Below are 14063 nucleotides of genomic sequence, written 5' to 3'. Positions count from 1 at the left end.
CAAGCGTCATTAGTTCACTGATGTAATCATCCACAACTAACAAGCGTCATTAGTTCACTGATGTAATCATCCACAACTAACAAGCGTCATTCCTTCACTGATGTAATCATCCACAACTAACAAGCGTCATTACTTCACTGATGTAATCATCCACAACTAACAAGCGTCATTACTTCACTGATGTAATCATATACAACTAACAAGCGTCATTACTTCACTGATGTAATCATCCACAACTAACAAGCGTCATTAGTTCACTGATGTAATCACCCACAACTAACAAGCGTCATTAGTTCACTGATGTAATCATCCACAACTAACAAGCGTCATTCCTTCACTGATGTAATCATCCACAACTAACAAGCGTCATTCCTTCACTGATGTAATCATCCACAACTAACAAGCGTCATTCCTTCACTGATGTAATCACCCACAACTAACAAGCGTCATTACATCACTGATGTAATCATCCACAACTAACAAGCCTCATTACTTCACTGATGTAATCATCCACAACTAACAAGCGTCATTCCTTCACTGATGTAATCATCCACAACTAACAAGCGTCATTCCTTCACTGATGTAATCATCCACAACTAACAAGCGTCATTACTTCACTGATGTAATCATATACAACTAACAAGCGTCATTACTTCACTGATGTAATCATCCACAACTAACAAGCGTCATTAGTTCACTGATGTAATCACCCACAACTAACAAGCGTCATTAGTTCACTGATGTAATCATCCACAACTAACAAGCGTCATTCCTTCACTGATGTAATCATCCACAACTAACAAGCGTCATTCCTTCACTGATGTAATCATCCACAACTAACAAGCGTCATTCCTTCACTGATGTAATCACCCACAACTAACAAGCGTCATTACATCACTGATGTAATCATCCACAACTAACAAGCCTCATTACTTCACTGATGTAATCATCCACAACTAACAAGCGTCATTCCTTCACTGATGTAATCATCCACAACTAACAAGCGTCATTCCTTCACTGATGTAATCATCCACAACTAACAAGCGTCATTACTTCACTGATGTAATCATCCACAACTAACAAGCGTCATTACTTCACTGACGTAATCATCCACAACTAACAAGCGTCATTACTTCACTGATGTAATCATCCACAACTAACAAGCGTCATTAGTTCACTGATGTAATCATCCACAACTAACAAGCCTCATTACTTCGCTGATGTAATGATCCACAACTAACAAGCGTCATTATTTCACTGATGTAATCACCCACAACTAACAAGCGTCATTACATCACTGATGTAATCACCCACAACTAACAAGCGTCATTACATCACTGATGTAATCATCCACAACTAACAAGCGTCATTCCTTCACTGATGTAATCATCCACAACTAACAAGCGTCATTCCTTCACTGATGTAATCATCCACAACTAACAAGCGTCATTACTTCACTGATGTAATCATCCACAACTAACAAGCGTCATTACTTCACTGATGTAATCATCCACAACTAACAAGCGTCATTACTTCACTGATGTAATCATCCACAACTAACAAGCGTCATTAGTTCACTGATGTAATCAGCCACAACTAACAAGCCTCATTACTTCGCTGATGTAATGATCCACAACTAACAAGCGTCATTATTTCACTGATGTAATCGTCCACAACTAACAAGCCTCATTAGTTCACTGATGTAATCATCCACAACTAATAAGCCTCATTAGTTCACTGATGTAATCATCCACAACTAACAAGCCTCATTACTTCATTAGTTACTACATAAAGATGCATCTAAGATGCCTTATCTGACCACCCTTGATTCTGTTGTTCCACATAACATGGCCGTACCTTAATCTTATCCCACCAATACGATGTTACCCCCTCATCTCTAACCCCCCCAAAAAATCCACATTTAAAACGTTAAAAACAGAGCCCCCGGGGGTGACAAAATCTATTATTTTGCCCTTTACAAGGTCATATCAGAAAACCCCAGTCGGGATGACCCATACTAGCTGTTTTTACATATATATTTTTCTCAGTCGAGTTACTACCCCTTCTCTTGTGCAAATCTAACCTAGTTGTTCTTCGTGTGAATACATCAGGATTAAATAATTATTGATAGTAGTTTTATTGAATGGAAATACATCTCTTCAAGATCATTGTGTTACTTACAAACTAATAACCCATTATTCAAAAGTGAGGTCCCGTGAACAAAGACAAACGTTGGTTAGTTTGGGTTAGCAATATTCCTAGATGTCAACAAATATTTTATTTCTGGAGACCGCAGAAGAGTGACGTTTAACGTCGTAAATACACACAAAATACACAATATTACTGAGGTATTGAGTTTCTATAGATTCATTGGAAGAAGGTGCTCAGTGAGGATGCGGAATGTTCTGGTAGCCATGAACCCATGGCCTAAGTTAAAATTTTCTAAATAAAATATTCCTCAATTAGACAGATTTCTGTTTGATCTTTAGTCATTCGATCTGCTGAAATTAAAATAAACAACGTGATCTCTTGTTCTTTCTAGAAACACGAATGTCGTGAGATTGTGTAAGTAACCCTAATTCCGATATTGTAGATTATCTGTTTAGTCATTGTGGCTTCAACATTCAACATATGCATTTCAACAGTGACGGCACGGCTAGCCGGAGCACATCACGTGCTAGTTGCTGCGTCAAATTTTCATTTATCGTGACCACCTGGTGGCAAATAGCTATAATCTTGATCAAAACACAAGGAACGATTTTTCGAAATTACATCACGTTAAATTAAGTCCTTAGGCACAGGTTTACATCCTCGTGTTGAATTAGGACTATAGACACAGACTGTCCATCTTCGTGTTAAATTAAGTCTTTAAATACAAACTGTTCGCCCTCGCGTTAAATTAAGTCTTTAGACACAGACTGTCCATCCTCGCGTTAAATTAAGTCTTTAAATACAGACTGTCCATCCTCGCGTTAAATTAGGACTTTAGACACAGACTGTCCATCCTCGCGTTAAATTAAGTCTTTAAATACAGACTATCCATCCTCGCGTTAAATTAGGACTTTAGACACAGACTGACCAACGTAAATTCAGATACTTGATCTGAATTTCTGAAAATCTAGGAGCACATTTGTCTCTTCCGTTAATAAAGTTTCAAAACATAAACTTCTGTAAACTCAATTTACATCTCTTGCTGGCCCCTCAATTTTTGAAAAATACCTTTCTCTATAAACCAACAGCTTCGAACCCCCTATAATATTTAAGACAGGTCATCAATAACATGTAGCTATGGTAGCGAAAGAATCGTGAATGTAAGTCTGCATCGTCCTCTTGTATCATAGCAAAATAACAAACAAGAGATTATTACTTATTACTAGCGTGCAAGCACGTGTACAATAAGATCTTTATTTCATGACAACTACACCAAAATATAAAACTAATATCTATTAATATAGAATAAATCGAATAACTATTTCCGGTATTTATTTAAAAAAAAAAAAAACACTGATTTATTTTTCGCGTTTTTTTTTCGTACCTGTGTTTTAGCGGTTTTTATCCGTTAAAACCGAAAATTAGAAGCCGAAATATAGAGAAGCGTTTGAGATTTTAAAATATAAAAAAGTAAACAAAAGAAATTACGTCGAGGAAAAAAAAGTGAAATGTAATGTTAAAAAATTCCTCCAGAGTAAGCTATTTCAGTAATGACGTAATACATCATGTGACTAACCTAGCTCTATTACTATTGCTTACTTTGATTAAAAAGGTCTCCTTACCGTTAGGGTAACGTTTTTTATTAGTTCTCTTTCCTCCACCTTCAACACCATTACTGTTTTGTTCCAGATATTCTTGAACCAGGCCTTCTTCAATTTGTAAATCTGCTTCCGAATTCTCTTCAATAACGAGTCGGGGTTCTATTTCATCATCATCATCAGATTCCGAATAGTTCTTACCACAACTTCCGTTCACTACGTCGTGTCCGTTCATCAGGTCAAAGGGTTCTTTTACTTCCTTGCTACACGGTTCATCCTGTTCGCAATTCTCACTAAATTCGTAGCCGTTTTCACATTCTTGATTGGTCGAGCTGATAATTACGTCATTGTTTTCCACGTGAGCGTCCTCTGTGTCGTCGTCTATTTCATCTGTGACCGATCCGTGCGAGACGGTGCAGTCTTCAGTTCGGGAACAGGTTTCTGAAGACGTCAAAGTGTCCATTTCTGACTGTTCTGGTACATCTTCGGTTTCATCTGGTAAAATAAATTTTAGAGATTTATGGATGTTGAATATCGCTTCTGAAACACGAAGTAATCCACGTTTATAATTGTGTACTTTACCTAAAATAGACTGTAACTGACTTTTATCACGACTGTTCAATTGCTAATATTTAAAAAGTAAAATATATACATCTATGGTTAAAATAATAGTAGAAAAACCATTTGTTAGGATATGAGGTGTTAATCCTTTGTCCGGTTAAAAAAAGTAGGAGTGGATACTATGATGGGTAGTCTTGTGATATTACTTACTTACAACATTATTACAATGTTCATTACAGCCTCACCAAAAACTTTGTATGAATACTAATAACCCAATACGTGCAATAAGATTTAATTATCCATCACGCCATGTTTCGTTAAAGTGGAGAGGTTTATCCGCCAGCCATAGTCACACAAGTTTACTTTAATTACAGATATTCGACACCAGGGGGCGTATGTTACCCATCCATCACGCCATATTTCTCGGCGCTCGCGTAACGTTAAAGCGGAGAGCGTTATTCAATAGCTCTAGGCACACAAACTGATGTTTAATTACAACTCCTCAACACCAGGGGTCGCATGTGTACCCATTCATCACACCATGACATTCGGGACTTGCGTAACTCTAAAGTAGAAAGCGTTATCCAACATGTCCACGTACACAGGTTGACTTTAATTGCTCACTGTTTGTTCTGTTCTCACTTGTGAATAATAATTTATGCTAATAGTAATGAACGGAGATTGCCACTCGAGTTTACACAGCTGAAACCATTACAATAACTCGAGGACACTGGATATATTGTTGATAATGCACATTCGACATGTAAAAACATGAAACATGACATATGGCTATTCAAGGTATGTGCTTACACACTCGCATACTAAACTTTGTATATTTATTTCAAGTTTTCGAAGTAAATCTAATTTCACTAAGGAGCACGTTAATAAAATGGCTAAGTTACTTGTAATCTCTTACCTTGTAATATCAGGTACTCTTGGTTATTGAACTGTTCAAAACTCTGAATAGGAACAGTTTTATCTCAATTATTGAAATCTTACATCAGAACTGTCTGCACTGTCTGAACAGTAACGAAGATATGAATATATAGATAATACATGTATCAATGTATACCAGATAAACCGAATAAAAATAGGCCAGAGCACACTGCGTATAATATTAAAACCGGGTAAAAGTTACACTGTTAACACTAACATATATGTTAAATAAAAAAACACAGTTACTACTATATTAATGTTAAACCGGCTAAAAATAGGCTAGTGAATATTGGATATATAATATTAAAATTGAATAAAAATAGTACAGTTGAAACTACATGTGTATAAATATACATATTACATACGTACATGAATCTTACAAAAGTAGTTAATATTGCATAAGTATATGAATGTGTGTGTTACAACTGAATAAAAATAGCAGCGAATGTTGGTTACATACTGTTGAGATAAGGTGTGTGCACCTCAACGATGGTTATATACTGTTGAGATAAGGTGCGTGCGTCTCAACGATGGTTATATACTGTTGAGATAAGGTGCGTGCGTCTCAACGATGGTTATATACTGTTGAGATAAGGTGCGTGCGTCTCAACGATGGTTACATACTGTTGAGATAAGGTGCGTGCGTCTCAACGGTGGTTACATACTGTTGAGATAAGGTGCGTGCAACTCAACGGTGGTTACATACTGTTGAGATAAGGTGCGTGCAACTCAACGGTGGTTATATACTGTTGAGATAAGGTGCGTGCGTCTCAACGATGGTTACATACTGTTGAGATAAGGTGCGTGCGTCTCAACGATGGTTACGTACTGTTGAGATAAGGTGCGTGCGTCTCAACGATGGTTACGTACTGTTGAGATAAGGTGCGTGCAACTCAACGGTGGTTACATACTGTTGAAATAAGGTGCGTGCAACTCAACGGTGGTTACGTACTGTTGAGATAAGGTGCGTGCGTCTCAACGATGGTTACGTACTGTTGAGATAAGGTGCGTGCACCTCAACGATGGTTACATACTGTTGAGATAAGGTGCGTGCGTCTCAACGATGGTTACATACTGTTGAGATAAGGTGCGTGCACCTCAACGATGGTTACATACTGTTGAGATAAGGTGCGTGCACCTCAACGATGGTTACATACTGTTGAGATAAGGTGCGTGCACCTCAACGATGGTTACATACTGTTGAGATAAGGTGCGTGCACCTCAACGATGGTTACATACTGTTGAGATAAGGTGCGTGCACCTCAACGATGGTTACATACTGTTGAGATAAGGTGCGTGCACCTCAACGATGGTTACATACTGTTGAGATAAGGTGCGTGCACCTCAACGATGGTTACATACTGTTGAGATAAGGTGTGTGCACCTCAACGATGGTTACATACTGTTGAGATAAGGTGTGTGCACCTCAACGATGGTTACATACTGTTGAGATAAGGTGTGTGCACCTCAACGATGGTTATATACTGTTGAGATAAGGTGTGTGCATCTCAACGATGTTTATGTACCGTTTACATAAGGTGTGTCATCTCAACGATGGTTATGTACTATTAACATGAGGAGAGTCATCTCAACGATGGTTATATACTGTTAAAGTAAGGTGTAGTCTATACCACACGTGTCTAGATACAGAAGTTTTACCAACAGTTTTTACAAAGTTTCAGTCTTGTCTGTAATTTATGATCTATGTTACCAACACTGTCTTATTTAAGTGCCTCACATTTTACAGTGGATTTCAAATTCTCAGGTTTCATCAACTAACTGGCAACAAGAAAGAAAAGTAAAATAAACAAAAGCTAGTATACGTCTATTTCGTTACTTTGCATGTAATGTTTTTCATAAAAGACAACACGTGGTACCCAACACTCGTTACTTTACTGAATCATTAATTTTAACAAAAACAATTTATTAGAAATTCTGATTTTTATATATAATATTTACTGAAAGCTTGCTAAATTTCGTGAAGGTACACAAAACGTATTGCAAGATGTATCAATACAGTCGTATCACTGTATCGCCACACCTTCAGTTAGAATGCGTACATACATCACAGTTAAAGCTGCACAACTGAGAATATAACTACATATAACTCTTTTCACAACTACACGTTGATACTACTGGTAAATGAGTGAGCTAAAAGTCGTTAGTTATTGAATATTTTGTCAGGTTATACAACACAACCACGTGTACAGGACTACTGACACACCAACAGTGTGAGGTACCATTACGTTAGAATATAATTATTTATTTCTTCTTAATTATTAAAGTAATCGTAGTTGATAAAACCTGTTTGTATCATAGTCTTTCACAATCCACTAACACAACCGTTCTTTCTAAGATCACCCACAAACTATAATGGAAGTAAGGTTAAATCTTATAACCTGGAAAGGATCAAATGTCTCAGTACTGTCGCTAATCTACTCGTCAGGACGCCAGGGTCTGCTCACTAGTTAATCACCCCGAAACTAAGGTTTCAGCTTCGATAGTTTGTGATAGGCATCCGGAAGTAATCTAATAATAGAATCTGGAGCATCCAGATCTGTTTCTCAACAGATTCTAATAACACAAAAAATGTTCTTTCAAATCACAGTCGACAATTATCACCCGTAAGAGAGAGAGAGAGAGAGAGACGCTTGTGGTGGTATAGTACTATCAGGTTAGTACAGTGAAAACAAACAAGTCACCACCTAAAGAACCGTTAAAACAGCGAAAACAAACAAGTCACCACATAAATAACCGTTAGAACAGTGAAAACAAACAAGTCACCACATAAATAACCGTTAGAACAGTGAAAACAAACAAGTCACCACATAAAGAACCGTCAGAACAGTGAGGAAAAACAAGTCGCCATCTGAAAACATAAACTGTTCCAAAGAAGCTCCGATTTCAGCTCCACCTAGCATGATAAACTACAACTACATTTTGTTCAAGTGTATGACCGGTAGATTCCATTTATAGCAGGACACATTGTTTTTTTACAAAAACAATTATATGACATTTAACTTGTAATTTTTAAGTTTCGGTACCAAGAGACTTAGAGCATGACTTTCGTATGTAGATACAAGTTCAGTGCTGACGAAACTCCGAGTGGGGGTTACCCTAAAAAGGTTGTTTAACTTTATAGAATGGGGTTCTCAGCGTTATTAAAATTCGCTTATCTATTGTTACGTAATGAGGAGGGCGTGGCCTATACAAAAGTAAACTAGCAACGATTGGTTTTCGGAGAGTGAAAAGGTAACACCCTTAACAACGACGAAAAAAATGTTTTGTAGCAAATGATCGGAATTAGAATAAAATTTTAGATCAAAATGTCTTTAATACCAACATCTGTGTTTTCCACACAAAAATGGGCTACACATAATAAATACCAACATCTGTGTTTTCCACACAAATATGGGCTACACATAATAAATACCAACATCTGCGTTTTCCACACAAAAATGGGCTACACATAATAAATACCAACATCTGCGTTTTCACACAAAAATGGGCTACACATAATAAATACCAACATCTGCGTTTTCACACAAAAATCGGCTACACATAATAAATACCAACATCTGCGTTTTCACACAAAAAGGACTACACATAATAAATACAAACATCTGCGTTTTCACACAAAAAGGACTACACATAATAAATACCAACATCTGCGTTTTCACACAAAAAGGACTACACATAATAAATACAAACATCTGCGTTTTCACACAAAATGGGCTACACATAATAAATACAAACATCTGGGCTACACATAATAAATACAAACATCTGCGTTTTCACACAAAAAGGACTACACATAATAAATACAAACATCTGCGTTTTCACACAAAAAGGACTACACATAATAAATACAAACATCTGGGCTACACATAATAAATACAAACATCTGCGTTTTCACACAAAAAGGGCTACACATAATAAATACAAACATCTGCGTTTTCACACAAAAAGGGCTACACATAATAAATACAAACATCTGCGTTTTCACACAAAAAGGGCTACACATAATAAATACAAACATCTGCGTTTTCACACAAAAATGGGCTACACATAATAAATACAAACATCTGCGTTTTCACACAAAAATGGGCTACACATAATAAATACAAACATCTGCGTTTTCACACAAAAAAGACTACACATAATAAATACCAACATCTGCGTTTTCACACAAAATGGCTACATAATAAACAAACATCTGCGTTTTCACACAAAAATCCAACATCTGCGTTTTCATAATAAATACCAACATCTGCGTTTTCACACAAAAAAGGGCTACACATAATAAATACAAACATCTGCGTTTTCACACAAAAAGGGCTACACATAATAAATACAAACATCTGCGTTTTCACACAAAAAGGGCTACACATAATAAATACAAACATCTGCGTTTTCACACAAAAAGGGCTACACATAATAAATACCAACATCTGCGTTTTCACACAAAAAGGGCTACACATAATAAATACCAACATCTGCGTTTTCCACACAAAAATGGGCTACACATAATAAATACCAACATCTGCGTTTTCCACACAAAAAGGACTACACATAATAAATACCAACATCTGCGTTTTCCACACAAAAAATGGGCTACACATAAATACCAACATCTGCGTTTTCACACAAAAAGGGCTACACATAATAAATACCAACATCTGCGTTTTCACACAAAAAGGGCTACACATAATAAATACAAACATCTGTGTTTTCACACAAAAAGGACTACACATAATAAATACCAACATCTGTGTTTTCACACAAAAAGGACTACACATAATAAATACAAACATCTGCGTTTTCACACAAAAGGGACTACACATAATAAATACAAACATCTGTGTTTTCCATATAAAAGAGAATTGTATGTCAAAAGGTGTGAGAAGCCAAGGTATAAAAGAATTGTGCATTAAAGTTTTCTACTTTGACAAGATCACGTGATACCCTGTTATCTTAGGCTTAATTTCAGATCCAGAAAAGCATATTGCAAGAATTTTTAAATTGTTCTTTTCCAGACATAGTTCTACCTTCACCAGATCCTGAATATGAACGTGTTCGTTTCATGTATGATCGAATGCTATAAAAGTTTTAAACATTCGTGAATTGAGGAAATACTGAATATAGAATTCTGAAAGATTTATAAAAAGCGAGACCCTAAACAGTACTGGCGATACGGTTTTGGGGCACCACAAGACTGGGTAAATACCTTACGGGTATAAATAAATTCGAGTCCACGGAAAATTTCGTTTCAGTAGTCCATTCATGACGTACATGTTATAAGCTTTAGGCCTAACCACTTGTGCAAAGGCGAGTCCCTTTCTGGATTTATTAAAGTTCAACCACCTCGGATAACTGAATAATTTCAGCACCGAAAATGTGAACTTAAAAAGTATTTTGAATTCGATTTTTTCCTTTCAAATATAAAAGAAGAAACGATTTATGTAGGTTATGTACAACTGCAAGTGGACGTCACTCTAAACTGATGTCTACATCACTTGAACACTTGAAATCGATATGTGTTAATTAATTGGCTGCAAAAAATCAACAGTCAACTGTAAAAATAGATAAATTGAGCTTTTTAAAAACCTTATCAGCAAAACTACCGAAATTTTAAAATGAAGTGAAATACACACTACAGTATTAAACAACACGTCACGTGAATACGAACAATTTTACCTTGAAATAATGTATTATTCTACTTAGGAATTGTCTTTAAAAATCAATTATTAGAAGGTTCCCCAATGGGTCAGCGTAGGCTTGCAGACACGCAACGATAAAATATAGGTTCGATTCCCGCGGGTTCTCCCAGTGTGTCAGCCGTGATCTTACTGATATACAACGCTGAAAGTTTGATTCTGGACAGAATGACAATGAACCAACAATTACATCGTTGTTAAGGTGAACAGAGTTCTCCAAAAGAACAACTGTTGGAAGTGAGAAATGTAACATGAAAATCACAATACATACATTTCTGGTCGCAGCATCAAGCTGACTAAGGGGGCGCTGTTAATTTAAAAGAAATAAATCACTGTCACAAAGAAACGTTCCAGGCCACCAGAGTCGTGACAGGTCTGCTGGTCATAGTTCCTGTTTTAGAGTAGATAACTTCTTATAATTACTTTTTGTATGGTACAGGTTTTACATGAAATCCAATTATTTCTCAAAATTAAACGTTATAGATAATTCTTACTGTTATATTATAAAAATTTGTTTTTTTCACGCTGATGAAACATGATTATAATTAACTATAGTTGTCATAAGACATTAGTGTTAGGCCTTATATATACGTTTCTTTAAACACTAAATATATTTCATATAGTCCATTAAGGACCTTGAAAAAATAGTTTTTCAACCAAACCAAGCTAGCCATATTCACTGCCAACGACGCATTTCGCTCAATCCAGATCTCATTGGGCCGGTTGGGACATAACAAATACAATTGTAGTCGGAACACTATTTATATATTAGCCATTTCTTTGTTGTGTCACTACATAACATGCCTAACAGCATAATCTTAGAACAACCCCATCTACTAACTATTCTCTTTATTTTCGTTACAACAATGATTTACATTGCCTGGAACTCTATAAATTCTTTTATACGTTAACCCTTAACGTGATTTTGTCTACTAACTGACTTGACACCATAACGATAGAAATGCAGACACTACGTTTTTACTAAAGCTGCAGTACAGTTTGTTTGGAATCTTGCACAAAGCTACACGGTGGGCTATCTGTGTAATGGTACAGCGGTAAGTTTACGGATTTACAACACTAAAATCAATGGTTTGATTCTCATCGGTGGACACAGTAGATAGCCTGATGTGGCTTGGCTAAAAGAAAAATACAATACAAGCACACACATCTATGGTCTGTCGACCACGAGTATCGAAACCCAGTTTCTAGCAGTATACGTACACAGACTGTAACATGATTACGGTTACAGAAAGTTAATGATTATTTCTCAAATATAACTTGACCTCTTGATTCGAAAGTCCGTTACACTTTTCTTCATCCCCAAATAAAGCAACATTTTGACTTTGAGTAAAATATGTTGTCCAGTAAGGAGTTAATGTGCAGACACCAAATTTCTGTTTCTTGTTGTTCTAACCTTGACCTTAGACCTATCTTCATCCTTAAGAAAACTGACCTATAAATAATGATTATATTCTACTTGTCAGAGCTCTGAAATTGTCTGTCAATAACTGGACAAAATATTTACCTCACCTTCCACCAGGGAAAAAACTTAATTTGTAGAATTTCTAACGCATGTACCAGAAAAGCTGTTAAAAATTTTATTGATACATCTTTGGAAGTGTTGCCCTAAAAACTGCATGATAAAAACCCACAATGAGCACGTCACGAACAAGGTGTTTAAAAACTGCACTGTAAAACCCATAATGGGCACGTCACGAACAACGTGTTTAAAAACTGCACTGTAAAAACTCATAATGGGCACGTCACGAACAACGTGTTTAAATATCAGAACCCGTCGAATTTTGATGTTTCAACCCAGTTTTAAGGTATCTTTTAATATCACGTACCCCGAGTTTATAAATATAAATTATCTTCTTCATAACTGCGCTCACTGTATATCGAAACACGTCCATTAAATTAGTGACGTGTGGCTGTTAAACTTTAACACAATCCAATTTTTTTTTTATTTTTGCTACTATGTGGTGAAAACAATAAAATATGGAAATAACAAAAGTCAAATCTAACGAGCCCACGCACCAGTGAAAGTCCTGTTTCGTAAAACATAACTGTTATCACGAGAATGAAAACGCACGTAGAACTATTCGGTTCATATAATTTCTTGCTTCATTAAAGGCGTTAGAACGGGTAATGACAACACACACTACACGTCCACGTGAACGCGGAGTGTGCTGAAAGATGTGTGCTGATCAAACTCTCACCGGTCCATTTAGTTCGTCCAATATCTGTTTAGAGGTTCTACAGCGGGCAGTTAATTTTACAAAACTTCTCTCTAATAACGTAATTAATTAATTAATTATAGGTTCATCGTTACTGTAGATTTATGTAACACATTTCCTGGAGCATTCCATCGTTTTAATTGTTTGTTTGTTTTTGAATTTCGCGCAGAGCTACACGAGGGCTATCTGCGTTAGCCATCCCTAATTTAGCAGTGTAAAACTAGAGGAAAGGCAGTTAGTCATCACCACCCACCGCCAACTCTTGGACTACTCTTTTAAAACTGCCATATTATAACGCCCCCACGGGTGAATGGGGGAGCATCTTTGGTGTGACGGGGATTCGAACCCGCGACGCTCGGATTACGAGTCGAGTGCCGTAAGCACCTTCTATGCCGGGCCTGTTTTAATTGCAAATATTTAACTACAAATGTGGTCGTTATGTAGAGAAAAAGATGTTTTTTAATTAGTTTATGATCGTCACAAGAATACAATGGAAAACCGGAGATGTGTTATTTTACACGTTGCTTTAGGTTTCAATATTATTACCAAAATATTATACAAGTTTGGGTCAGTTTTATTTTGTTTTGAATGAAACCAGCTTATAATTCTGTAAACTAGAAAGTGAGACCCAGGTCAACCTACTCAACAGTCCTGATGACTGTTTGCCGGACAGAGTCCACCAACAAGTTCCTGTCTTCAATGCACAAAATGTTCCATCACGCAAGAGTTTGGTTCACTCCGATTTCTACTAACAAAATAAAACTTCGTTTTATTACATAAACTGCTATACGAATGGAAATCGTAAAGTGAACTCAAGAAATACAAAGCGACTCAATTGATTCGACTGGTCTCAAAATCCTAAA

General features: G+C 36.5%; 1 pseudogene across 1 annotated transcript in view; it reads right to left on the bottom strand.

Annotated features, from left to right (window-relative positions):
* LOC143237687 (uncharacterized) overlaps positions 1–14063 on the bottom strand; it is a 120476-nt pseudogene that overhangs the window by 23761 nt on the left and 82652 nt on the right. Inside the window, exon 2 of the transcript XR_013020197.1 lies at positions 3774–4244. The product of XR_013020197.1 is annotated as an uncharacterized LOC143237687 (transcript). The remainder of the gene's footprint in view (positions 1–3773; positions 4245–14063) is intronic.

The sequence above is a fragment of the Tachypleus tridentatus genome, chromosome 2, assembly GCF_004210375.1.
Source record: "Tachypleus tridentatus isolate NWPU-2018 chromosome 2, ASM421037v1, whole genome shotgun sequence".
Taxonomy (NCBI): Eukaryota; Metazoa; Arthropoda; class Merostomata; order Xiphosura; family Limulidae; genus Tachypleus; species Tachypleus tridentatus.
Note: the sequence above shows the minus strand (reverse complement) of the source record. Positions and strands in the feature narration are given on the sequence as shown.